This window comes from Halichoerus grypus, chromosome 12 (assembly GCF_964656455.1).
Source record: "Halichoerus grypus chromosome 12, mHalGry1.hap1.1, whole genome shotgun sequence".
NCBI lineage: Eukaryota > Metazoa > Chordata > Mammalia > Carnivora > Phocidae > Halichoerus > Halichoerus grypus.
Window position 1 is genome coordinate 55,146,573 of NC_135723.1, and position 25,189 is coordinate 55,171,761.

The 25,189-nt window shown below is 38.4% G+C and overlaps 1 protein-coding gene across 1 annotated transcript in view; it reads right to left on the reverse strand.

Annotated features, from left to right (window-relative positions):
- HYCC1 (hyccin PI4KA lipid kinase complex subunit 1) overlaps positions 1-19,532 on the reverse strand; it is an 88,875-nt gene extending 69,343 nt beyond the window's left edge. The window contains exon 1 of the mRNA XM_036078557.2: positions 19,332-19,532. The gene's annotated coding sequence lies outside the window, so the exon portion shown is untranslated. The remainder of the gene's footprint in view (positions 1-19,331) is intronic.
- Positions 19,533-25,189: the final 5,657 nt, after the last annotated feature.

Sequence of the window (25,189 nt, forward strand, 5' to 3'; positions counted from 1 at the left end):
CTCCAGTGTACAATGCACATTACCACCAGACTAATCTTCCGAAAACACTGCTTTTCTCCAGAAACATACTATGACACTCTTCCACATCATTTCTATCAGATCTTCCACCTCAAGCTCCCCTTATAATACAGCCGTAATTTACTTATCTAAATTTTACTTATTGCTATTCTCCAAAATACATCATGCCATTCCAACCTTCATGTCCTTGCCTATTCTTTTCCTCTCTACCATATCTTCCTTTTACTTCTCTACTTGTTAAAACCTACCCAGGAAAAACTCAGGGCCCATGCTGATGAAGTATATGGGTCGGCAAAGCAAACTGTCAGAAGAGGACTATGGCACTGTACCTGTGAGCCACAACAGCATCATCTGATGGATTGCTTTAGCGATTAACTGATTGATCTTGGCTCAGAAAATCTCTTACTAGAATTTTATAAGAATTCTGAATAGTCCATTAATACAAGTTATGCATTTCATTAAAAATAAAAGTATCACAAATTAAATGATTTTACATTTAGTATTGGATAGAAATCTATAAGAGCAATTATTGGCTAAAATAAGATTTTCCAAAATATGAAGCAGTTAGCGCCCCCATATTTGAAGATTTTCCAAAATGTTCGTAGCATCTTTAACAAAATATATAGTATATACTAAATGATTCAAGTATTACCTCAGTAAATCAAAATCCATGAAACTCTGATAACTAAGACACAAATTATAAAATTGTGTTGACAGATTTTAAGAGGTAAGTATAAACATTTCAAACTATAAAACTTAATACCATTCATTAAGCATTCAATATCAATATTCATGATACTGTATAAGCAGTAATTAGTTATAAATAAACTATATTTATTAAGTAGTATGGTGCTTAGTAATGCTTTTTTATGTATTTAGTAAAGCAGGACCTCAAGTTGGCAAATTTATTATTCATCCTCTGTCTACTGTCTAGCTCATTCAATTTATCCAGACTATAGGCCAGGCAGGGCCAGAGAGGGAACAAAGAAAGAGAACAAGACTAGGCAAAAACAGACATAGGATGGGAGGTCATGTGGATAATTTATTCAATATTTTTATTTATGCAAAAAGTAAATATTACTATGTATTAAAATTGCAGCATTAATAATTCAATAAGCCCTGAGTGCCTACTGAGTAGAATGCAAACTGTGTCTATTACTTTGTACTAGTAGCAAAGAACAGGAAGATATGGTCTGTGTCTGTAATCCAGATGGCAAAGGAAGTGAGGAAGATAGATGAGGGGGAAATTGAATCAAGGTAGCACCCTATATTTTCCAGGGGAATAATTACAAGTGCTAGAATCATGATAAAAGCATCCGAAATATACAAAATCAGCAATGTAGAGGGTAAAACAAGGGTTCTGCTTATTATGCAACTAAAAGAATTATAAAATTTCTATTAAAAAAGAAAACAAAACAAACAAAAAACTATAAACACTTTGGTGGACTATTAATGTCCCAACTCCACTAATATTTTTCTATATCGGAGATTTTAAAAATTGCCACACTTACATCTTTTCCACATAATTAAAAGAAATGTCATCTTTCTCACTGCTGCTATCCCACTCTTCATAAGAAAGCACTGTTGTACTATTGTGTGTTATTTCAAATTCTTTTCCATGCATATACTATATAAGCAACAGTTATGAAAATTCTTTACTCTTAAAAATTACTGAGAATCCCGAACAGCTTTTGTCTATGGTGGTTATATTTACTGATACTTATCATATTTGAAATTTTTAATGACAAAACTTTAAACACTTGTTACAATAAACCCAGTACATGTCAACATAGTAACATATTTTTATTAAAAATAACACTCTTTCATGAATAAATCATGGGAATAAAAAGCATGGCATAAGGAATATAGTCAATGATACTGTAACAGCAATGTAAGGGATAGATGGTAGCTACACTTGCAGCGAACACAGCATAGTGTATAAACTTGTCAAATCACTAAGTTATACACCTGAAACTAATGTTACATTGTGTGTCAACTATACTCAAATAAAAAATAATCATAAATAAATAAATATAACAATTTTCCTACAAAGTTATTGAGAAGAGTGGTTTTGTTTCACATTTGTATAAATTTCTTTAATGTCTTATTTTTAATAGGACACAGCTAGATCCTCATAACTCCACCTACATTCAATTTGATATAATACGATAGTCAATTTGTGTTTTGATTTTTTCACCCCCCCCCAAAAAAGGAATCACTCTCTACTAAGACTTTATCTTTTTACCTTTATTTTTTCCATGTGTGGTAGACTATCATCACTATATTTATGGCCTTCAACAAACAACCCCTTCTACTATTTACACTTTCATGCAGTCCTCACCCACATTGATACTGGGCTTGGCAATGTGACCTGTTTTGGCCAAAGGACTTTAACAAGCATGATTCCCGCAGAGGTTTAATAAGTTCTTGCACCTGGGACATGTCCTCTAGAAATACTTTCTCTTAGAAGGTAGCCACCATGCTATAAAAGCTCAGGGATAGACATGTGGCTAAGAAGCACCATGGAGAAAAATCTTGGAAGATGAGAGGCCATCTTGGGAATTTCAGCCTCATGTAAGCTCCCAGAGGAATACAGCTGTACAAGTGATTTCAGCTAAACTGATTTCAGCTCTACAGAGGCAGAACTGCCCAGCTGAACCCAGAAGCCATAAAATCACAAGAATAATAAATCTGTGTTATTTTTAAGCTACTAAGTTTTGGGGTAATTTGTCACACAGCAACAGATAACTAATATACCATAGAACATATATAGAGAAATTGGTCTCTTTCGGGAAAAAAAAAACTTCTGAATATTACAATTTTAGCTAAATCTACTAAGTTAGGGGTTATTACCCATTTTGAAATTTTTTTTCCAGTCCCTTAAAATAGTTGTTTCTAATTTTCACTATTTAAACAATGCTGTGATAAACTTTCTTGTATCTCTGCAAGTACTTCTATAGGATAGACTCAGGATGCTGGATCAAAGGTTACTTGTAATTGAAATTTAATTGCCCTCCATAAAGGTTATATCATGTTATACTTCCACTAAGAATAGATGAAAGTGCTCATTTCCCTACACCCTAACCGATTGTAGATATTATTAATCTTCTTAATTATTGCCAATTTTATGGGCCAAAAAAGCTACAGTGCAGACTTCCACTTGCATTTCTTTGAAAATCTTTTCAAATGTTTATTATTTCTATTTCCTCTTCTGTGAATTGCCTACTTATACTTTGCCTATTTTTTTCCTTTAAATTTATATGTAGGTGAGGAGTTAAGATGGTGGAGGAGTAGGGGACACTCATTTCATCTGGTCCCTGGAATTCAGCTAGTTATCACATCATTCTGAACACCTGTGAAATCAGTTGGGGATCTGAGAAAAGAATCACTGCAATTCTACAAATAGAAAAGCAACCACTTTTTGCAAGGTAGGAGGTGCAGAGACATGAATCCAGGGCAATATATTAGAATATAAACCCGGGGTGGGGGAGAGAGCTTGCATAAGGATGCTACTGGAAAGTAGGATAAGGAGTGGAGTGCAAAATCAGAATGTTTAGAAGTCTGCTACAGTTGGAGACACCCCTGGCCTAAAGGTGCTCGGATGGCTAAGCAGGGCAGAATCCCAGGTGGGACAGTGTGGTCTCAGGATCCCCAGGGTCACAAAAAGAACAGGGGTGCCTGACTGAGGCAGAGTTCCCAAGCATCAGAGCAGGAAAGCTGACTGAAAACTCCAAGTCTAGGCGCTGGCTTTCTGCTCAGTGTTGCCATAAACGACAAACCCTGGCATGGTAGGGCGACCACTGTTGGAGCAGGGGCCCAGCAAAAGGCAGAAGCCTGGCAAGACCCCTCTCCCTCCCCTCTCCACGCCCCCACCCCACCCAATGAATCTACATATTCAATGCAATCCCTATCAAAATATCATCAATATTTTTAACAGAGCTGGAACAAACAATCCTAAAATTGGTATGGAACCAGAAAAGACCCAGAATAGCCAAAGAAATGTTGAAAAAGAAAACTAAACCTGGTGTCATCACAATTCCAGACTTTAAGCTCTAATACAGAGCTGTATCATCAAGAGAGTATGGTACTGGCACAAAAAAACAGACATATAGATCAATGGAACAGAACAGAGAACCCAGAAATGGACCCCCAACTCTATGGTCACCTCATCTTTGACAAAGCAGGAAAGAATATCCAATGGAAAAAAAGACAGTCTCTTCAACAAATGGTGTTGGGAAAACTGGACCATTTTCTTACACCATACACAAAAATAAACTCAAAATGGATGAAAGACCTAAATGTGAGAAGGAATCCATCAAAATCCTAGAGAACACAGGCAGCAATTTCTGTGACCTCAACCACAGCAACTTCTTGCTAAACATGTCTTCAAAGTCAAGGGAAACAAAAGCAAAAATAAACTATTGGAACTTCATCAAGATAAAAAGCTTTTGCCCAGCAATGGAAACAGTCGACAAAACCAAAAGACAATGGACAGAATGGGAGAAGATATTTGCAAATGTCTTATCAGATAAAGGGCTAGTATCCAGAATCTATAAAGAACTTATCAAACTCAACACCCAAAGAACAAATAATCCAATCAAGAAATGGGCAAAAGACATGAACAGACATTTCTCCAAGGAAGACATAAAACAGACATCACTGGCATCAGGGAGATACAAATCAAAACTACAATGAGCTATCACCTCATACCTGTCAGACTGGCTAAAATTAACAATACAAGAAACAACAGGTGTTGGTGAGAATGTGGAAAAAGGGGAACCCTCTTGCACTGTTGGTGGGAATGCGAACTGGTACAACCACTCTGGAAAACAGTATGGAGGTTCCTCAAAAGTTAAAAACAGAGCTATCCTACAACCCAGCAATTGCACTACTAGGTATTTATCCAAAGGATACGAGCATGGTGATTCGAAGAGGCACATGCACCCCAATGTTTATAGCAGCAATGTCCACAATAGCCAAACTATGGAAAGAGCCCAGATGTCCATCAATTGATGAATGGATAAAGACGATGTGGTATATATAGATGATGGAATATTACTCAGCCATCAAAAAGAATGAAATCTTGTCATTTGCAATGATGTGGATGGAACTAGAGGGTATTATGCTAAGTGAAATAAGTCAGTCAGAGAGAGACAAATACCATATGATTTCACTCATATGTGGAATTTAAGAAACGAAACAGATGAACATAGGGGAAGGGAAGGAAAAATAAAAGAAGATGAAATCAGAGAGGGAGACAAACCATAAGAGACCCTGAACTATGGGAAACAAACTGAGGGTTGCTGGAGGGGAGTTGGGTGGGGGGGATTGGGTAACTGGGTGATGGCCATTAAGAAGGGCACTTGATGTAATGAACACTGGTGGTTATATGCAACTGATGAATCACTAAACCCTACCTCTGAAACTAATAATATACTATATGTTAATTAAATTGATTTTAAATAAATAAAAACAAATAAATGTATTTATAGAGCTTATCACAGACTACCTTTTTTAAATGTTACAAATATTTTCCCAGTTTTGTCATTTGTCTTTTAGTTTTGTTTTTGGTATTTTCACTGTATAGAAAGTTTTACGTTTTTACATAATCAAGTCTGATAATCATTTCCTTTATTAATACTGAATTTTGCTTCATAAAAATTTTCTCCAATGTTTTCCTCTAGAGTTATTACAGTTTTATTTTTTATGTGATAAATCATTAATACTTCTGGATTTTTTACATATATACACACACAGTGTGAATCTAACCTATTCTCCCCAAATGAATAACCAGTTATGTCAACACCATTTATTCAATCATTTCCCACAGGTAAGAACTGATACATTTAATATAAATTAAATTGTCACATACTTGGGTCTGTTTCTGGACTCTATTTCAATGATCTTTTGATTATTCCTGCATCTCTACCACACTATTTTAATTACTATAATTTAAGTGATTTTATTGGTTAGAAACTAATTAAGTGCATATTATAGTAAAATCCAAGTAACAATAACTTAAACAAGATAAAGTTTATTTCCTTCTCATTAAAAATGAGTGGGAAGAGGCTGGCAACCAGGGCTGATATGGTGGCACAGCTGTCAGTTTTGTTCTACTATCCTAGCAAAATTGCTTCCATCCTCAAGGCTACTTCACATTTCAAGATGGCAACCATAGCTATCCTGCTCACATTCCAGGAAAAAGGTTAAGGAGGGAAAAGGATGTCCTCCTCTTTTCTTTTAAGGAGACTTCCTTCCCTGAGCCCCTTTCAACTTACACATATAGCAATGCTCACTTTGGCAGCACATATACACATATAGCTCATTGGCCAGAATTTACTACTGATGGACACACACAGCATTATGGGATGCTAAGCAAAATCATCTTTAGCAGGGTGACACACAGTTCACTAGTTAATTTAGTTTTCCCTATTCTCAGAACTCTGATAACTGCTTCCAAATGATGAAAGAGCAAGTGTTCTACTTTTGTATATGTTCAAAATTTTTCTCTTTCAGCAAAGTATCTCAAAACACTATAAAGGAGTTGACTAAACACAGCACTATTTAATATATAGTCCAATTTTTAAAAAAGGCAAAAAATGCATATCTATCTAGCTTATGGCTAAAGCATGTGGTGAAAAATGCTGAAAATAACTGAGGCAACTCAGTATAATTGGTTGATGATCAGAGGGTATGGCAACTTTCAAAGCAATAGGCATGAGCCAAAAGATACACTGCTCTGACCCTGTGGATTATAATACAGGCAAAGTAATGTTGCTAAGATTATGTACAAGCAATTAGTTCAAATCAACATTGCATTAAAAAGTATTTTATTCAGTCTTCTTCTTCCAGTTTCTACTTTGAAAAAGCAACCAGGTCTATTGGCAGAGGCTCTTGAACACTTAAGAACACAAATACCCCATAAACACTTTTTCCTTGCCAAACCAAACAAATTCAATTGAACTAAAGAATCAGCCAGCTGTTTGCCATTGCCTGTACTGTGGGGGGCAATGAAAAGAGACGAATAGTTATTACTTTCTCCATTGAGCCATCCAAATTTCTCTCTCCCGTGTTTTGCCTGGGGGAAGTGTATAAAAGTTTTAAGGTTTTGGCACTAAGCACTGCAAACTGTTCCTTGGGGATATGTACATTAGGGCTATTTGGGATTTTGCTACATCCAAGCAGAAAAGTCACCCATATTAGTTTGCTAGGGTTGCTGTAACAACGTACCAGACAGTGGCCTAAACAAAAGAAATTTATTTTCTCACATTTTCTGGAGGCTAGAAGTCCAAGCTCAAGGTGTCAGCAGGGTTGATTCCTACTGAGAGTCATAAGGAAAGGATCTGTTCCAGGCCTTCCTCCCTGGCTTGTAGTCATATTCTCCCTGTGTTTTCATATCATATTCAGTCTGTGCAAGTCCTGTCCCAATTTCCTCTTATAAGGACACCAGTAATATTGGACTGGGGCCCACCCTGATTACCTCATTTTACCTTAATTCCCTCTATAAAGACCCCATCTCCAATTATGGTTACATTCTGAGGTCCTGGGTATTAGGGCTTCAACGTATAAAAAAGGGGGCAGGAGACATGATTCAGCCCATGATGCAGTTTATTCAGCTGCTATAAACTAGGGTTGTAGCAAGTAATCTCACTCTCTTTTCTTGTACTAGAGGTGTTTAAATATCATCCATTTATTCATAAACTATTGAATGTCTACTATGTCCCAGATGCTAGGTTTACAAAACTGAATATGACATAGTCCCTGACTTGAGGGATTCATGGTCCACTAGGGGAGACAAGTTAAACCTAAAACATAGCAAAAGTGAGTGTCCTTTAATCCCTTTTGAAATAAAGCAAGGCAAATCAGGGTATAAGCAAATAAAATAAAAACAAATGTTATGAGGAAACGGGGAGGAATGTAAAAGAAAGCCCAATGTAAATTTTATCTTGCAATCATTTTGCTATCATTTGCCCCTTTTTCCTCTCTCTTTCCCCAAAATTATAGCATACAAAAATACACTTTCCAAAGCATAGCTCTACTTTAATTTCTTTCAAGCTTTTTGCATTCTAAATGGCAGTTTTCCCTGCTCTAATGTTGGGAACAAAGAAAGAGAGAAATGTTAAGAGAACCAAATTCCAGTTGACTTGTGGGTTGAGTTGATGTCTTAGAGTGAGTCACTGCCCTTTCGTAAACTGGAATGAAACTCTCAACCATTAATAAAGTCTGCCAATAGAGGCTCAGATGTTCAATTCAAAAATGATGGGGGCAAAGGGAGGGTGCAAAGAGAAAATGCAAGTAAGCACAGTTAATGAAGGTAATGTGTACTAGCACAGCCATAATAATAAAAGCAACAGATCTTGACTCTACTACAAAATTCTCCTTGATTCTTCTCAGTCAGAAACTCAGTAGATCTTATTAAAATAGTTGTTTATCTTGGTTTAAAAATTATAGGAAGCAAAGCAGCAATAAATAGTTCAGTATGATCACGCTGATTCATATTAACTGGGTTAACAGTCACTTTGTTTTAGCAGAGGCTGAATTATACATTTTTAAAAAATAAAGTTTTCAATAATATTAAGTTTTATATGAGTATAACAAAATATAACTTAGATGTTGCTTTGCCACTGAATATGAAACTAAAAGTAGTACAACAAAAATTTCTATCTTGGTTCCTCCCCAAATACTTGAAAGTCCTGTAAGAATGTTTAGAATCCCTAAAGTAGTTTAAGCATTTCTTTTACAATTATGCATTGTTTCTGAAGAAAGGATTTATAACAGAAAACTAAACACCTATTTGGACCCTTTCACCAATAACCAATTCCTGACTGAGGGACTCCAAGTGCCATAAATCACATTATATAACTGAACTCTGGAGCTTTATAATCTGTTGACATGAAAAGTATCTGCCCTGATTACTTCAGGGACCAGCTCAACACCATTTCCTTCCTGAGGTGCTACCTAAAACACACCTATGAAGCATATCTGAAGTTCTGATAGTGAAAAGAGTAAGTTTTACCCTTACCTTTCTTGGCCTGTTCTTCCTTTCCCCTCAACCTATCATTATATGGATTTAAAAAAAAGCCCTTCATCTTCCCAAAAAAAGGGACTTGTTAAAAATTAAATGTTATACATATGGTAGAGAAGCTTATTGAAAGGAATCCTTTTGGGGCGCCTGAGTGGCTCAGTTGGTTAAGTGTCTGCCTTTGGCTCAGATCATAATCCTAGGGTCCTGGGTTGGAGCCCCATGCTTCTCCCTTTGCCTTTGCCCCTCTCCCCTACTTGTGCTCTCACATGCTCTCTCTCTCAAATAGATAAATAAAATCTTTTTAAAAAGCGGGGGGGGGGGATGCCTGGGTAGCTCAGTTGGTTAAGTGTCTGCCTTCAGCTCAGGTCATGATCCCAGAGTCCTGGGATCGAGCCCTGCATGGGGTTCCTTGCTCAGTGGGGAGCCTGCTTCTTCCTCTCCCTCTGCCACTCTACCCTGCTTGTGCTCTCTCTCTCTTTCTCTCTCTCTGTCTCTCTGTCAAATAAATAAATAAAATTTTTTTTAAAAAAGGAATCCTTTTATAAAACATTTTAAATACAAAATGCAGTTAACACAAATTACAGCAAGCATAGCTAAAATTTCTCCTCCACTCCTTTCTATTCAGAGAGTAATCATACCTTATGGTCCTTTTCCACCCTTCCCCTCTAATGTTTTAACACAGCTCAATAAATAGAAAAAGCAACATGCCACAACAAAGAGTCCAAAAAACTCGTGCTCACTTTCCAGCAAAATACTTAAACTTGCCAATCTCAATGTCACCACTGTGAAAAGTACTGATAACGTCTACATCACAGGAAAGTTTTAGGGATAAAAATAATACAAATAAAGCACTGGCACACCATAGATGCTCAATAATAATAGCTCTAATTATTACTAACAAAATATTTATCAACTGGACAATTGAGAATGCATTTCAGAAGCTTATGGTTCCTAAAAGGGGAGACTGCAGGGCTGGACAGGAGGGTCTGAGACTTCATTAGATTCTAATGCTTTCCAGCTACTTCCATCCTTATTTATTCTTCACCGATTAACTTTCTGATTTAGTAGCCTAATCTACTGCCACTGCCTCCAATTATTTCACCACCAATTTATTCCTTAACCCCCTTTACAGTATGTATTTGGTTCTCATCATATACTTTCCATCACCTTAGAAATGACAAAGCTATTGGTTTTTTTTTTCTCAATATTCTTTCTCTTTAACCTTGCCACAAATATCTTCCTTTCCAAAACTCTAAGACTTCACTGTCCTCAATATTCTGGTTCTATCACCCACATAACCATTCTGACTTTCTGTACTTCTTGAACAGCCCATTCGATATGCACATTTCTACCTTCCCTACTTAGACACTTCTCTCTCCAACCCCGTTCTAAATACTTCTACCTTCCCTTCCATTCCCTTATCAGGACCCACTTGAAGATTCATAATTTCCCAAAATAGTCTCTCCCTCTTCTACACTACTAAGTACTGCTTGGGGGGCTATGTTGCCACTCCATCCACCACAGTAATATCTACGGATTAATGAATCAGCAGGAACATTGAACTTTTAGTTCAAAAGGGAATATATATACCTGGAAAGTTTAAAGAGGTCAGACTGGCAACTTTTTATACCCCCATGGGCAGAGGTGGGGAGTACAGGATGTGTACGTTGATTAGAATCAATACCCTAACTAAATTAATTCTTTACATTTGAAAGGGAAAAAAACCCAGGCAAGCTCAAAAAGATTAAAATAGAGTTCATAAGGGGCACCTGGGTGGCTCAGTCAGTTAAGCATCTGCCTTCGGCTCAGGTCATGATCCCAGGGTCCTGGGATCAAGCCCCATGTCGGGCTCCCTGCTCAGCAGGGAGTCTGCTTGTCCCTCTCCCTCTGCCCTTCCCCATGGTTCATGCTCTTGCTCTCTCTCTCTCCCAAAATTTTTTTTTAAAATCTTTTTAAAAAAATACAGTTCATAATTGCTTGCCCAATTTAAGCACTTTTAAGGCTTACATTATTCTCTCAAATTTCCAAGCCTAAACATCATTCTATAAAAGAGTAAATGTAAATTTCCAATAGCTGAAGCCTCAAATAATTTTCATAGTTACAGTTTAAGAACTCATATACAATGTTTTCATTAAGTCCAGTACAAATAACTGAACGAATCCTTATGCATTTATAGGAGAAAGCAACTAATGTTCATCAGTTAATCAAAAGACTCTCTGTTCAGGAAAACAAACACCAAACAAATACCACTTAACATTTACTACTAAAAGGTTATCCTGATGCAAGCCTCAATAATGCCAAATATTTAAACTAAAATGGAAAAGTACTATTTCCCCAACTTCTGGAAATTTTATCTGTGTTGCACTTAACATTCTTTACAAGGTACAAACAGGATTCAGGAATGCAAATTGACCTTGAATCCCCAATAAATTAAAATGTAAATTATATAAAGTACATTATACATTTATCATCCCATTCCCATTCTGGGATCTTCTACCATAACCATACTTGGATGTATTTGTTAAAATATGATATCACATAGAACAGACCAGTAGTAATTATGATAGGGTTACAAAAAACTGAAATTAATTGGGCAAAAAGGAAAACAATAAGACATTCAAATAAAATAATTAAATTTATTTCTCAGTAACTGAGAATAAGGAAAGAGTATGATTAAGGAAAAATTAGGGTACTGATTAAAAACATGAGCTATGGCATCAGAGAGGAATTCAGCTTGAACTCTCTACTACTAACTAGTTGCTGATCTTGAACAAGTATTTTAACCTCTTTGAGTCTCAGTTTCTTTATCTGTAGAGTAAGGATAATAATACTTATATCTCATAAAGTTGTACACAGATTAAATGAAATTAATTATGCAAAGTACTTAGAAAGTAGCACATATGAAAATCTCAATAAATTGTATTCAATCCAAAAGGCCTAGACATTTTTATAGCTAAACTATTTCAGGCCTTAAGGAAAAGATTAATTGTCAGAGCATATAAAAAGATGGAAAGCTTCTCTCTCTCTCACTCTCTCTCTCTCTTTTTAAAGATTTATTTATTTATTTGAGAGAGAGAACATGCATGGGGGGAAGGGGGAGAGGGAGAGGGAGAGAATCTCTAGCAGACTCCCCACTGAGTGGGGAGCTGGATGTGGGGCTCGATCTCACCACCCTGAGATCATGACCTAAGCTGAAATCAAGAATCAGAAGCTTAACTGATTGAGCCACCCAGGTGCCCCTCTCCCTTTTTTTTATTTTGCAAAGCTAGTACATTCAGAAACTTAAAACCTGAAAAAGATAATATAAGAGGAATACTAAAGACAATCTGACATAGCAATCAAATCTAGCACTACTTTAAAGACGTATGCTATTATCAAGTTGCCTTTACTCCAAAGACAGCAATTGTTTGGTGAAATCTACTAGGAAGTCCTCTACCATAATTCATCAACCAATAGGTAAAAGAAGAAAAACCATATGATCACCTCAACGTACATCACGAGGGTATGTGATCAAATTCAGTATCTTCTTCCAATTAAATCTCAATTCCAAAAAGGAATTAAGGAAGACTATTTTTTTAACATGCTAAAAAATAAAAAGCTGTCAGAAAGAATACATAACTGTGAAACACTAAAGGAATTCTCACTCAAATGAGAAAAAAGCCAAAGATGCTCACTATTCACTAATATAATTTAACATTACTCTAGAAATTTAATGTAAAACAAGAAATAAGGATTAAATATTGGCAAGACAAGATTATCATCATTTACAAATGCTATAACTGCTGTATTACAAAATCCAATAAAAACCTAAGTATTAAGAGGCACCTGGGTGACTCAGTCAGTTGAGCATCCAACTCTTGACTTCGGCTCAGGTCATGATCTCAAGGTCCTGGAAAGGAGCCCCACATCTGGCTCCCTGCTCAGCAGGGAGTTTGCCTGAGATTCTCTCTCTCTCCTTCTGCTCCTCATCCCCACACTGATGTGCACTCTCTCTCTCTCAAATAAATAAATTTAAACAATCTTAAAAAAAACTATAGAATTAAGAATTTCATAATGACCAGTTAGAAAACAGTATACCTAAATCACCAACTTTTCTGTGTTCCATTGGGAAGATGCAATCCTCTTTAAAATACAATGAAAAGAGATTCCATTGGCAATAGCAATTTTTAAAATATCAAAAACTTACTTTAAAAATAGGCAGAACCACATGAAGAAAACTATAAAACACTGAGTCATTTAAAAATGACTTAGGGGCACCTGGCTGGCTCAGTCAGTAGAGCGTGTGACTCTTGGTCTCAGAACTGTGAGTTCAAGCCCAATATTGGGGTAGAGTTCATTTAATAAAAAAATAAGAAAATAATTTTTATAAAATGACTTGAAATGATGAAAATATTGTAAAGATATCACACCTATCTCAAAAAAATTAATTTGAAATTCCACTGGGGATTTTTTGAGATCTTAATAAATTGAATTAAAAGTAATCTGAAAAAAGAAATATATGAGAAATGCTAAAAATGTTTTGAGAACGATAAGAGGAATTCACACAACCATATAGTAAGATACATTAAAAAGTTACAATAAACTAAGACTGTTTGAAATTACTGGAGCAAAAAATAAACAGCCCCATGAAGCAGAATAGAAAGCCTAGGAAAAAACTCATATATATGTATATATCTATATATATCACTAATCCTAGGAAAACAATCATATATATATATATATATATATATATATATATGCATATATATATGTCACTAATAATCAATGAAATTTAAAAATATAGAAGATACAACTTTTCATGTCAAAATGGCAGTTTTTTAATTCATAGTGCTGAAAATGGAGAAATTGCCAGCATTCTCAAGCATAACCAAAAAAATGAATATTAAGCCTTTCTGGAAAGCAATCTATTACTATTTATTAAAAATAATTAAAATATGCATATCTTTTGATGTCAGAATTTATCCTAAGGAAATAACGATATGGGCAATGATTAATCTATCAAGCTAACTGCTATACTATTCATTCAGAATTACTGGAAAGAGCTTAAATCTTCAACAACGGAAATAAATGATAGTAAATCCATATTCTAGAATATTAACCATAGATTTTAAATGATGTTTTGCCATAAAATAATATTTTATTGACTCAGATAAGCATTCATTCAATTAAGTGAAAATAAGCTAGTAACAAAACAGCATGTACAAAAAACAAAAACATAGTACATACAGTATGGTTTCTTTTTGTTAAAAAAAAGTAAATACCCATTAAAAAGAACTTATAAAGATATTCACTAATGTGTTAATAATTATCTCTGGGTGGAGGCATCAGAAATGTTATTTATCATTTATGCATTCCTAAATTTTCCAAATTTCCTACAATTATTATATCCTAATTAATAATTAGGAAAATACAGGATGTTTACAAAATTGCTGTCACTATAGTAACAATAGTATCTAAAATCATGCTAACATTGATTTTAGGCTGCACCAAAATTAGGGATGCCTACTGTCTAGGTCAGATCATACTTTGATACTCTAATCACAATGAAAGAAATTTTCAGAACTTTAGAAATCAGACAAAAGTTTTTGCTCCACGTTTATTTATGATCAAGTACAATGTCCAATAATATTTAGAATTAACCATTCTGCTTTCGGCCCCCTGTCAAAGGTAAGAATCAAAAGTTAAGAATAAGCCCTGGACATCAGAACTGGTAGAGCTCAACTTTTAAATACAGCCAAATACTGAGAAAGAAGAGGAAAGAAAGAAAAGAAAGAAAGAAAGAAAGAAAGAAAGAAAGAAAGAAAGAAAGAAAGAAAGAAAGAAAGAAAGAAAGGAAGGAAGAAAGAAAGAAAGAAAGAAAGAAAGAAAGAAAGAAAGAAAGAAAGAAAGAAAAGAAAGAAAAAAAGAAAGAAAAGAAAGAAAGAAAGAAAGAAAGAAAAGAAAGAAAAGAAAGAAAAGAAAGAAAGAAAAGAAAGAAAAGAAAGAAAGAAAGAAAGAAAGAGGGAGGAGGGAGGGAGGGAGGGAGGAAGAAAAGAAAGAAAGAAAGAAAGAAAAGAAAGAAAAGAAAGAAAAGAGAAAAGAAAAGAAAAAGAAGGGAGGGAGGGGAGGAGGGGAGGAAGGAAGGAAGGAAGGAAGGAAGGGAGGGAGGGGAATATAAATATTACCTTTCTCAGGATACAAAGTGTGGGCCTTTGACAACTTCTAATCACAACTCTTCTCAGTCTCATATGGAGACAGAGCAATGATTTTATCCTCCAATGTATTTAAAAAGCATATATCCAAAGGGCAAGCAAACAGGATTTCTTCTGAGCATAAAGATGATTTTCAAATGTTAAATATTCTTTCCTCAGTGCAGACATGCAGCCTAACTTCAACAGGACCAGAAAGACTCTGGCAGTACTTGGCTCTCAATAACAAGCAATAGTCAAACTGTTAATTCCATCTGCTCCCCTCCAAAAAATGACAAAGCATTACATGGTGATGCCAGGGGTCCCAGCCTCCATTTAAGGAGTTTTCCAGAGTGGCATCCATTTCCACATATTAAGATGCTCTCTAATTTTTTTTTGAGTACTTCAAACTTGATACTACATGACGACATGGTGGATGCTGATAACAAAGAAATGTGCTATCTTTAACATCATATTCTTTGTTGTTTCCAAATTGTCTTCCTTTGTTATTTGTCAAAGCTCTGAATGTCATCCATTTCCATCTCCTCAGGGACTCAGTTCCAGTAAATATCTCATCTTTCCTAAATCTCTTACTTCTCACTTTCTTTACGCATGTAAAGAAACAAACATAGCATTTCTTCAACCTATATCCCTCTTCAGTGGTTTTCAACCTTGCCTGCACATTGGAATTACCCAGGGAACTTTAATATATATACCTGTGCAACTAATCTATAGCAACAAAAAGTAATCAGTGGTTTCCTGAGGATGAGAGGGAGAAATTACAAAGGGACATAAGGAAACTTTTGGAGGTGATGGATATGCTCGTTATTTTGATTGCAGTGATAGTTTTACAAATGAAAACCTATGTCAAACATTAAATTGCACACTTTAAATACATGTAGTTTATTACATGCCCATTATATTACAACAAAGCTGTTGAAATAAATATAATGCCTAGGTTCCACCTCAACCCCAAATTGGGATGGGCCTTCCCCTGGAGATCAAGATTCTTAAATGCTCCCCAGATAATTGTAAATGTACAGCTAGGAATGAGAACCACTGCTCTATAGCTATCATTCTCTTCCTTCTTCAGTTTTCTTGAAAGGCCTCACTCAAGTATGTCTACTTTATCATCACCCATTTTTTCTCAGTCTTCCAACAACTGCCCTCTGAACCTCTACTCAGTTAAAACTGTACTTGTTAAAGTCACCTATGGAATCCTGACCAATTCCCTTGTCCCTGGAGTCCTCTCCTTACTTGACACCTCTTACAGCATCAAAATTGTTGAACCATTCCACCTCTGTTTGAAATTCTCTCCTTCCTTAGCATCTTTCTTAATGTTCCTCCTACCTTTCTAACTACTACTCTTCTATCTCTTTCACACTATTCTTCTACCCATTTCTGCTTTTTATCACTCTGTTCTCCAGCTTTGATCATACTAAAAGCCTTACCTGAATCATTTCAATATAACCAAATCAGTACGACCAATTGTATTGTATTCAGTATAACCAAATCAATACAGCTTCAATTCAACCCCCAATCTGCCCTGTAATCCTGATTTCCTTTACAAGTTCCATGCCCGTGGATCCAAACATCTAATTGACATCTTCACCTGAATGCTCCACAGCTTCTTCAAATTCAAAAAACCCCAAAGAGAACTTATCATCTTCCCTCATTTCCAATTACTAGAACCAAGTAAAATCCTCAGGGTCCTGATTCCTCCTCCTTTCTTCCCAAAGGTGACAAGACCTATCAGATTCTACCTCACTCTGCCAGGGTGAGAGTCTCAAACAAAAATTCATTAAATGGCTTCTTACTCATCACCTTCAATCCAATCCCTGTAGCCAAGGAAACCATGCCCTGGTCTGGAGCTCTACCACCCTCACTATTCTCATCTTCCACCATTTCCTTATCTAACCCCTGCATTCAAGTCATGTTAATGTCAATGTTATTATTGACTTTGTCATTGACAATGACTTCTCTAAACTGCCATAGTTTCTCACGCCTCCTTGCCTTCTCACTTATTCTCCTCTTAGAAAGTTACTAACCTCCTGCACTTGGCTAAATGATATTTCAAAACTGTACTGTGTGCTCCTGACTCTACCTACATCCAAACTGATTTAGCCATCTCCTACTCTGCTGCTCCCTTACTACACTAGGCATATCTCTATTCACATTTATCACATGGTATTATAACACTTACTTGATCTGTCTTGTACATCAGAGAGTAAATATCTTGATGACAAGAACTATGACACTCATTTCTGCCTTAGAACCTATTCAGCCTGGGACAGTGCAAAATAAATATATGTTTGACATAATTTCAATTATTTACAAAATGTAAACTTGATACCCCCAAATGGTACTGATACTAACATTTTTCAAAGATTTTAAATATTTATTACAAAATAAATATCACACAACAGGATCCTGAATAAAACAGAGGTGACTGTATGTTTAAACTCTGTCAAAACAACACCACTCTAAGAAATGCAACCAAGATCAGATTTCATAAAATAGAAACACAACAAAGAAAGCATAGCAGGAATAACATACTGACCTAACCAACACCTTATCTGGGTGTCTATATCCAAGTACTGTTAATGTTGATAATTAAGAGGTTTTATAATCCCTCTATGATAATAATAGTAAATCTAAAAAGAAGAAAATAAGCCAAATCCAGAATTTTTTAATCTAAATATATGATGGTTTTCCCTTTAGCCACTTTATGTAAATGAATTATTTGAATAAATGACTTTAAAGCTACTATTGGCCAAGCAGATCCTAAATTTTTTCTTTCTTGCCTTTCCCTGCACTTCAAAAAAAAATGGTGTTTGGGACCAATATTCATCTTGTAAACCTTAAAATGTATTAACCCAAAGAAAAGATGCTTAGAAATTGGAGGGAGGGCCAGCCAATCTGGGTGTTAGGAAAATGTTCTTATGGAAAACAACCCTCCTGGGTCTATCACATTGACTCAAGGTTACGCCGATCCTTATGGCTCTATGCAGATAAGATTTTAAAAGCTGAAAATCTCAAACTGTCAAGTGTTACATGAACCAAAGAGGTGGCATATCGGCTCCCAAAACTACTCTGTGACCCAAAGGACAAATAATTTGCAAAAGGACAGCTTGGTCCTACTGCCTATCGTACGGTCTCTGAAATTAGTAGCTAGCTGCCTGTGGAACAAACTCCCCCTACCTGGAGAGCGCAGACGCTGCCGGGCGTGTGATAGTGTATTTATCAGAGACCCGATCCTGTGCAGTATGAAACCACTAGGGCAAAATTAAAATCTTTCAGGAATGCCTAAACTCAGGGGTACAGAGCACAATTGTGCACGCTGACGGGCAGATACGCAGTTTTGCTGAAGCGTGCAAACTTGGGGTCTTTTAATGCAACCATTTTCAGACAAAACCCCGACGATTCCCGAGTACGTTAAAAATCAGCCTCGGGAGAGGACTAACTCATAGAAGGGAGCAAGTGCTGAAGAGCGGATCTCCAGTGTAATAACCAAGGAAGGAATCGTAGCCGCTTTCTGAATCTCACCGCCCTACGAGAGACACCAAAGACCCAGGCGAACGCTGCTTTTAAAGATGGGGGGGGGGTCGACGGTGACCATTTTGGTCACTAGACTAGACGGATAGCGGTAACCTCCCTGGAGTGGGAGAGGCCAGGCCGGAGCATAAGCTGCGGCGGGATGGCGGTGGGGGGCCCCCGCAGAGGGGCTGCGTGTCCGGCCGAGGCGGCTGCACCCTGGGCACGCCCGGAGTCTGGACTGCTCCTTGCTGGGAAAGAGAAAGACCCGAGTCCAGGCGCACAAAGCTGCCGCCGCCCAGGCAGCAAACGGGCTGCGCCCAACTTCGGGGCGAGCAGCCGCCGGCCGCAGCCCACTCACCAACCAGGCTGCTCCGGCCCCTCGGACGCCCCTAGCGCCCAGCGCCTTCTCGCGCCCACCCGCGGCGCCTCGCGAGGGAGCCGTTACCCCCAACGAAGGCGCCGCCCCGGGGACAAAGTCCTGGTCCCCTCCCCGCCGCCGCCTCGCCCCGGCTCCTCCCTGACAAAAAAGTTATCGGTCGCCGGCCACCCTGGGGGCCCGGCGTGGGTCGCTCGGTCGGACTCACCAGAGCGGCTCCCCGAGCTCCACCTCCAGAACCTCGACTTGTCTGACTCGCAGCGACAGCGACAGCGGCTGGTCTGCTTTCTCCCGAGTAGCAGCACCACCTGCCCCCCTTCTTCCTAACAGAACGGGTCCCGGCGAGCCATCTTCCCCCTCTGCTCACTGACTGACAACCCAGCCCCGAGAGCCGCCACTGCCGCCAGCCACTCTGACAGGCACGGCTAGGGACCCGTCCCCAGGCAGCCAACCACCACCGCCCCACTCCGGTTCGGCCTATCGCCGTGCCCTGGGGCGGGACCAGAACAACTTCTTCACCAATAAGAATCTTCCTCTGCTAGGCCTGGGGCGGAGCCAAGAGGTGGGCGGGAGGGTGACTTGGATGGGCGTGGTCTGAGCCCTGGGCGTGGTCGGGGCGCCAAAGAGAAAATGATTGACCGTAGGATTTGCGGCAGGGCTAGTGAAGAGTGATCTGTTAGCGTCTCTCAGATCCGGAGCCAATAGGATTTACAGCCGTCTCAGAAGACAATAAGCCTTTCGGAGTGATATTAACCATAATCACGGAAGATAAACTAACATATTCTAATTTCTTGGTCAGGAGGATTTACTTCCCAGTAATTTGAGTCACAAGAATTTATTAAAATCTTAATAAATACCAGGAGGGGAAAAAATGTACACTTTTGCAAAATGGTCATAGAAACTCTTCCCACCTTACTATACGTTGCTTTTGGCCTTGGCCTGGAAAAAGTCAAGCACAACTCCCCAACTTTCGTTCCATGGGCTGTTTTTATTTTCTCTATAGTCCCTCCCTACTCTTCTCCCAAACACATGCTAAATATTTTGTGTCGCTACCGGAACCTGAGCACATCTGAACCAGCTCCTACATATATGGTCCCTCTGTTTTTGACCTTGTCAACTCCTCCTATCACATCCGTCTCAAGTGCAGTCAGAATTAATTAGAAGAGAAATGGACTTCACCCTGGAAGACAGGAAGTCATTCTGGGTTTACCCAGAAGGGGGAAGGACTTTAAAGCAAGCACCAAATGATCTTTTTAAACATGCCAAATACATGAATAACAAGCACATACATAAGAAAATACTTGATATCAAACAGGCTTCAAGCAAACAATTTCAGGTAACCATTAGAGCAGTCAGCATCTCCTTTCCAAGAGCATAGCCAAATTTATCAGCAAATAATAACAAAATACAGTGATAGGGCAATAGAGCTAGCTTCAATGAGCAAGGGAAACACAAAGGAAGAAATTATTGTGTTTAGGAAGGTCAAGGAATTTCACAAGAAAGGTAATGTTTGAGTTGGATCTTAAAAGGTAAATAGGAGTTTGCCAGAAAACAAAGTCAAAGGGCATTTCAGTAAAAAGGAACAGCATGTTCAAAGGCATCGAGTTATAAAAGGGCACTGAGGGGTTGGGGAACATTGAGAAAGTGGGTGGGACTGAAGGTAAGTAGCAGCCAAAAATTAAGGTAGAGCACAAGGTTGAGATGAGATTGTAAAAGGCCTCATGAGCTACACTAAGGGATTTAGAAGAACACCGTTCAACAGAGCTTTCTGCAATGATGGAAAAGTTCTGTATTTGTGTTGTCCGATATGATAGCCACTAGCCACTTACAACATGACATAGCTGAGGAAATTTTTTTTTTTTTTTTAAAGAAAGGCAGACTGCCACCTGCAGGGCCTCATTTGGATGTGTCTGGAATCGTAGAAGCTTGACTACCCTACCTTCTCTTATAAATGGACCTTGAGAGCTTGTTTGTAGGTTCTAGCAGGAGAGCGCAGCTACTGGAAGAATGATCTTCCTCTATCAGGGCAAGCTGTCCTCTTCGACCTATGTTCCGCTTTGGGAGGGGAACACATGGAACCGTGAGGGAGGAAGGGGACACTCACCCAGCCAGACAGATCAGCCAAACCAACCCTAGCAATCAATGGGATGACAGATGTCACAGCCAGATTGTTCTGACATCAGAAACTCACTTTTTTATCTGGATATGAATCACTGCCATATTGGACATCTCAGGTTTAGACCCTATTCTGCAGGCAATGAGGGACCAACAGAAGCTTTTAATCTGTGGACAACTCAATCAGCTCTCTTCCAAAGGGTGAGAATCCTAAAGAGAGTGTATAGAGTGTCTGTTCTCTTTGAGGGGAATCGTGACAGATCAGACCAGGGTGCTGGCAGAATAAGTTAGGTCAGCTGGGCCAGAGCCTGGCCAGGGGAAGTGTTTGCCCAAAGGAATTAGGGACAGAAAGATCCAGAAAGTATGTTATACTCTGACATTTTAGAGAATACAAGAGGTCAAAACCTGAGAAACTGAATTTTGCCATCAAGTCCTGGCAGAATAGGGAGTAGAAGAATGAGGGGACAGAGGGGAAAAGGAAGCCAATGGGTGATCTAGAGTAAAAAATAGGAAGAGAGCAAGAATGATCAGAGTACAAGCATACAGTTAGTTTTATTGGCCCTCGGCCATGTGAGTTACTGATGCGTTGGCCTGATTTAAAGAGCCAAAGAGTCTGCTGTCAGAAAGGCACAGTAGGACCAGGGCAAGACTCCAGGAGAAACGAAGGCCTGAACCACACCTGTGGAAGTGAGGATGGGAGGGGAGAATATCAACTGACTTCCTCCACTGTGCAAGACATTCAGCTTGTCAAAGATACAAAGTAATGCTAGAAGCCTAAGCTAGAAGAGTAAGTAGGTGGATAACAAACATAAAAAGTGAGATGGGTGGCTCAGTCGTTAAGCATCTGCCTTCAGCTCAGGTCATGATCCCAGAGTCCTGGGATGGAGCCCCACATCGGGCTCCCTGCTTGGCGGGAAGACTGCTTCTCCCTCTAGGGGCGCCTGGGTGGCTCAGTCATTAAGCGTCTGCGTTCGGCTCAGGTCATGATCCCAGGGTCCTAGGATCGAGCCCCGCCCACATCGGGCTCCGTGCTCAGCCGGAAGCCTGCTTCTCCCTCTCCCAATCCCCCTGCTTGTGTTCCCTCTCTCGCTGTCTCTCTCTCTGTCAAATAAATAAATAAAATCTTAAAAAAAAAAAAGTGAGATTCATCTACTTAAAGTAGAAGAGAAGGCATATGGTGATTTTCTAGACAATAACTGCTTTGTGAGTTCAGAAGAGGGAGCAAGACCTCTCGTCAAAGGCAGTCAGGGAAGGCTTCATGGAAAAGGTAAAAACTGAGCTGAATCTTGAAAAATGGGCAGGAATTTGAATCAGAAAAAAATGTGTGAGGAAGAAACTCTTGGAATGCCTGAAAAAGGAATAGAAGAGGGGAAGCACAAGTAATGTTCATAGGGCATGGGAGGCTAGTTGAGCTGGCCAGTGCTTAACAAGCTGGGGGGGGCGGGGGCGGGGGGTAATAGAAAATTTGCCTTAAAGGCAAATGCAAATGTTCAGATTCTGTCTTCTAGCCTAGTGGCTTCCTGTCTGCTCCTTAGAATTACTTAGGATGCCTTTCAAAAATATCAATGCACAAACCACACCCACACCAAATAAATCAGAAAACTGTAGGGTGGGGCCTGGAAATAGGTTTATTTTAAAAGCCTTCCAAGTGTTCTAACATACAGCCAGAGTTGAGACTAGGGGAATGACATCATAATATTTTACTAATGCTAAATCAGGACTGTGCATAGGATGGGCTGAGTAGAGAGAGAGACTGAAGGCTGCCTATGTATACTTACATATTTGTTTCCTTTCTGCAAGAAGACCAGCAGTTTTTCGCCTGACTTCACTTCCCTTTTTCCAGTGGTGAGATGATATAGAAGACAATTTAAGTTAAGTCTGCCTTCTAAGTCAGAATAAAACCAAAACACAAATTTATGTTTGCAATCCACTCTCCTTTCCATCACAATTTGTGCATATAAAAATAATTTCCAACAATAACAGTCTGCAGTTAACCATTACACATAACCATTTATATTTTAACAGCAAAGTGCCAGGAAAATGCCTGAGAAAATTCTGTTTCAAAAGGGAAATGTTTTTAAACTTCTTTATGAAAGTCAGCATCTTCCAGACCCTCCCTACTCATCTTTGCTAATCTCTGATATCTGTAGGCACAATTCTATATTAACTGTTAAAATGCATTTACCTTCTTGCAAATAAGCTTATTAAAATGCCAGTTGAACATTATAAAGCATGAACATTTTCCCCATAATATTAAATTTAAGGAACTTTAAGAAAGATTTAGCTCAACTATATTTCTGTTAGAGTCAGCTGGAAAACAGCTAGGTAACATGACGATTTTTTTCCAGTTTTATTTTATTTATTTATTTATTTTTTAAAGATTTTATTTATTTATTTGAGAGAGAGAGAATGAGAGAGAGCACATGAGAGGGGGGAGGGTCAGAGGGAGAAGCAGACTCCCTGCAGAGCAGGGAGCCTGATGCGGGACTCGATCCAGGGACTCCAGGATCATGACCTGAGCCGAAGGCAGTCGCTTAACCAACTGAGCCACCCAGGCGCCCTCCAGTTTTATTGATATATAATTGACATATAAGATTGTGTAAGTTCAAGATGTACTATGTGATGATTTAATATACATATGTTGTGAAATGGTTGCCACAATAACGTTAGTTAACACATCCTTCACCTCACATGGTTACCTTTTTTTTTTTTTTTTTTTGTGGCGAGAACGTCTGAGATCTACTCTCTCAGCAACTTTCAAGACTACAATACAGTATTGTTAACTACTGTACATTACAGGCCCAGAACTTATTCATCTTACAACTGGAAGTTTGTACCCTTTGACCAACATCTCCCCGTTTTCCCCAGCCTCTAGCCTTTGACAACCACCAATCTACTCTTTGTTTCTATGTAACATGACTATTTAAAATGGAAGAGTCAGGAGAATTTTGTCTTAGGCAAAAAAAAAAAAAAAAAAAAAAAAAAAACCATGAAAAATATATTACTTTAGTGGTATGTTTTTTTAAAAAAATTTTAACTCAAAACAAGAAGAATGTGCCTAAGAGGTCATTCTGTCCTGCTGTGCCAGATTACCCTTTTAAGAGAGCTACTCCAGCCAGCATCCCCAGCTGAGGCAGCAGGCTGAGGCATGACCTGTGCATTTCAACCCCCTTTCTAGAACCATATAACCTGAGGCAGCCAGGCCTAAAAGGTGACCCAGTAAGAATACTCCACGCAAACAGGGATGGTGGTGGCCACCTATGCCCATTCTCTTTCAAGAATCTGAACTGGAAATGTGAAGAGAAAATCAGTCACCTGGTGGGAGCTGAAGTTAAAAAGTCAGGTAGTAGAAAGACACCCTGAGAAGCCTTAAGAAGGGCAAGTTATGAACAAACTGAAGCCATTAGGGAGAGAAGAGACACAGAGGATGAAGTAATTGGTAACAAAGGGACGGTAGTAGAGACAGAGTAGAATGAGTCACTGTATAAATAGGGATCAATGAAGTCCTGCTGTCAAGGGGACAATGACACACCCATTCCTACAGCTGCACTGAATCACACCAGTTCCCATCTGTGTTCCACAACTGTGAGGTCCCAGCTGTTCCCAGAGTCTTTAAGATTCCCATCTGCATCACAAGGTATTCTAAGTAAATTGTTGTACCTTTCACTTTTGTATAAGCCGATAAGTAGACGCCCAGAATTGTGGACCAAGATAAAGAAGCCAGATTATTTTGCACTGGGCAAAGAGAACTTTATCCTTCAAGGCTGGTTACAAGTTTCTCTAGAAATAGCATCCCAGAAAGAGGAAAACATTCTCCACATCTTAAAAAAAGATCGTAAATTAAAATCGAAGTTTCAATATCTTTATAACAGATATTTTGAGAAGAAAAAGTCTCCTTTCTCTTATCTCTTACTAGTGGAACCAATCTGGCTCATATTTATGAGAAAGCCA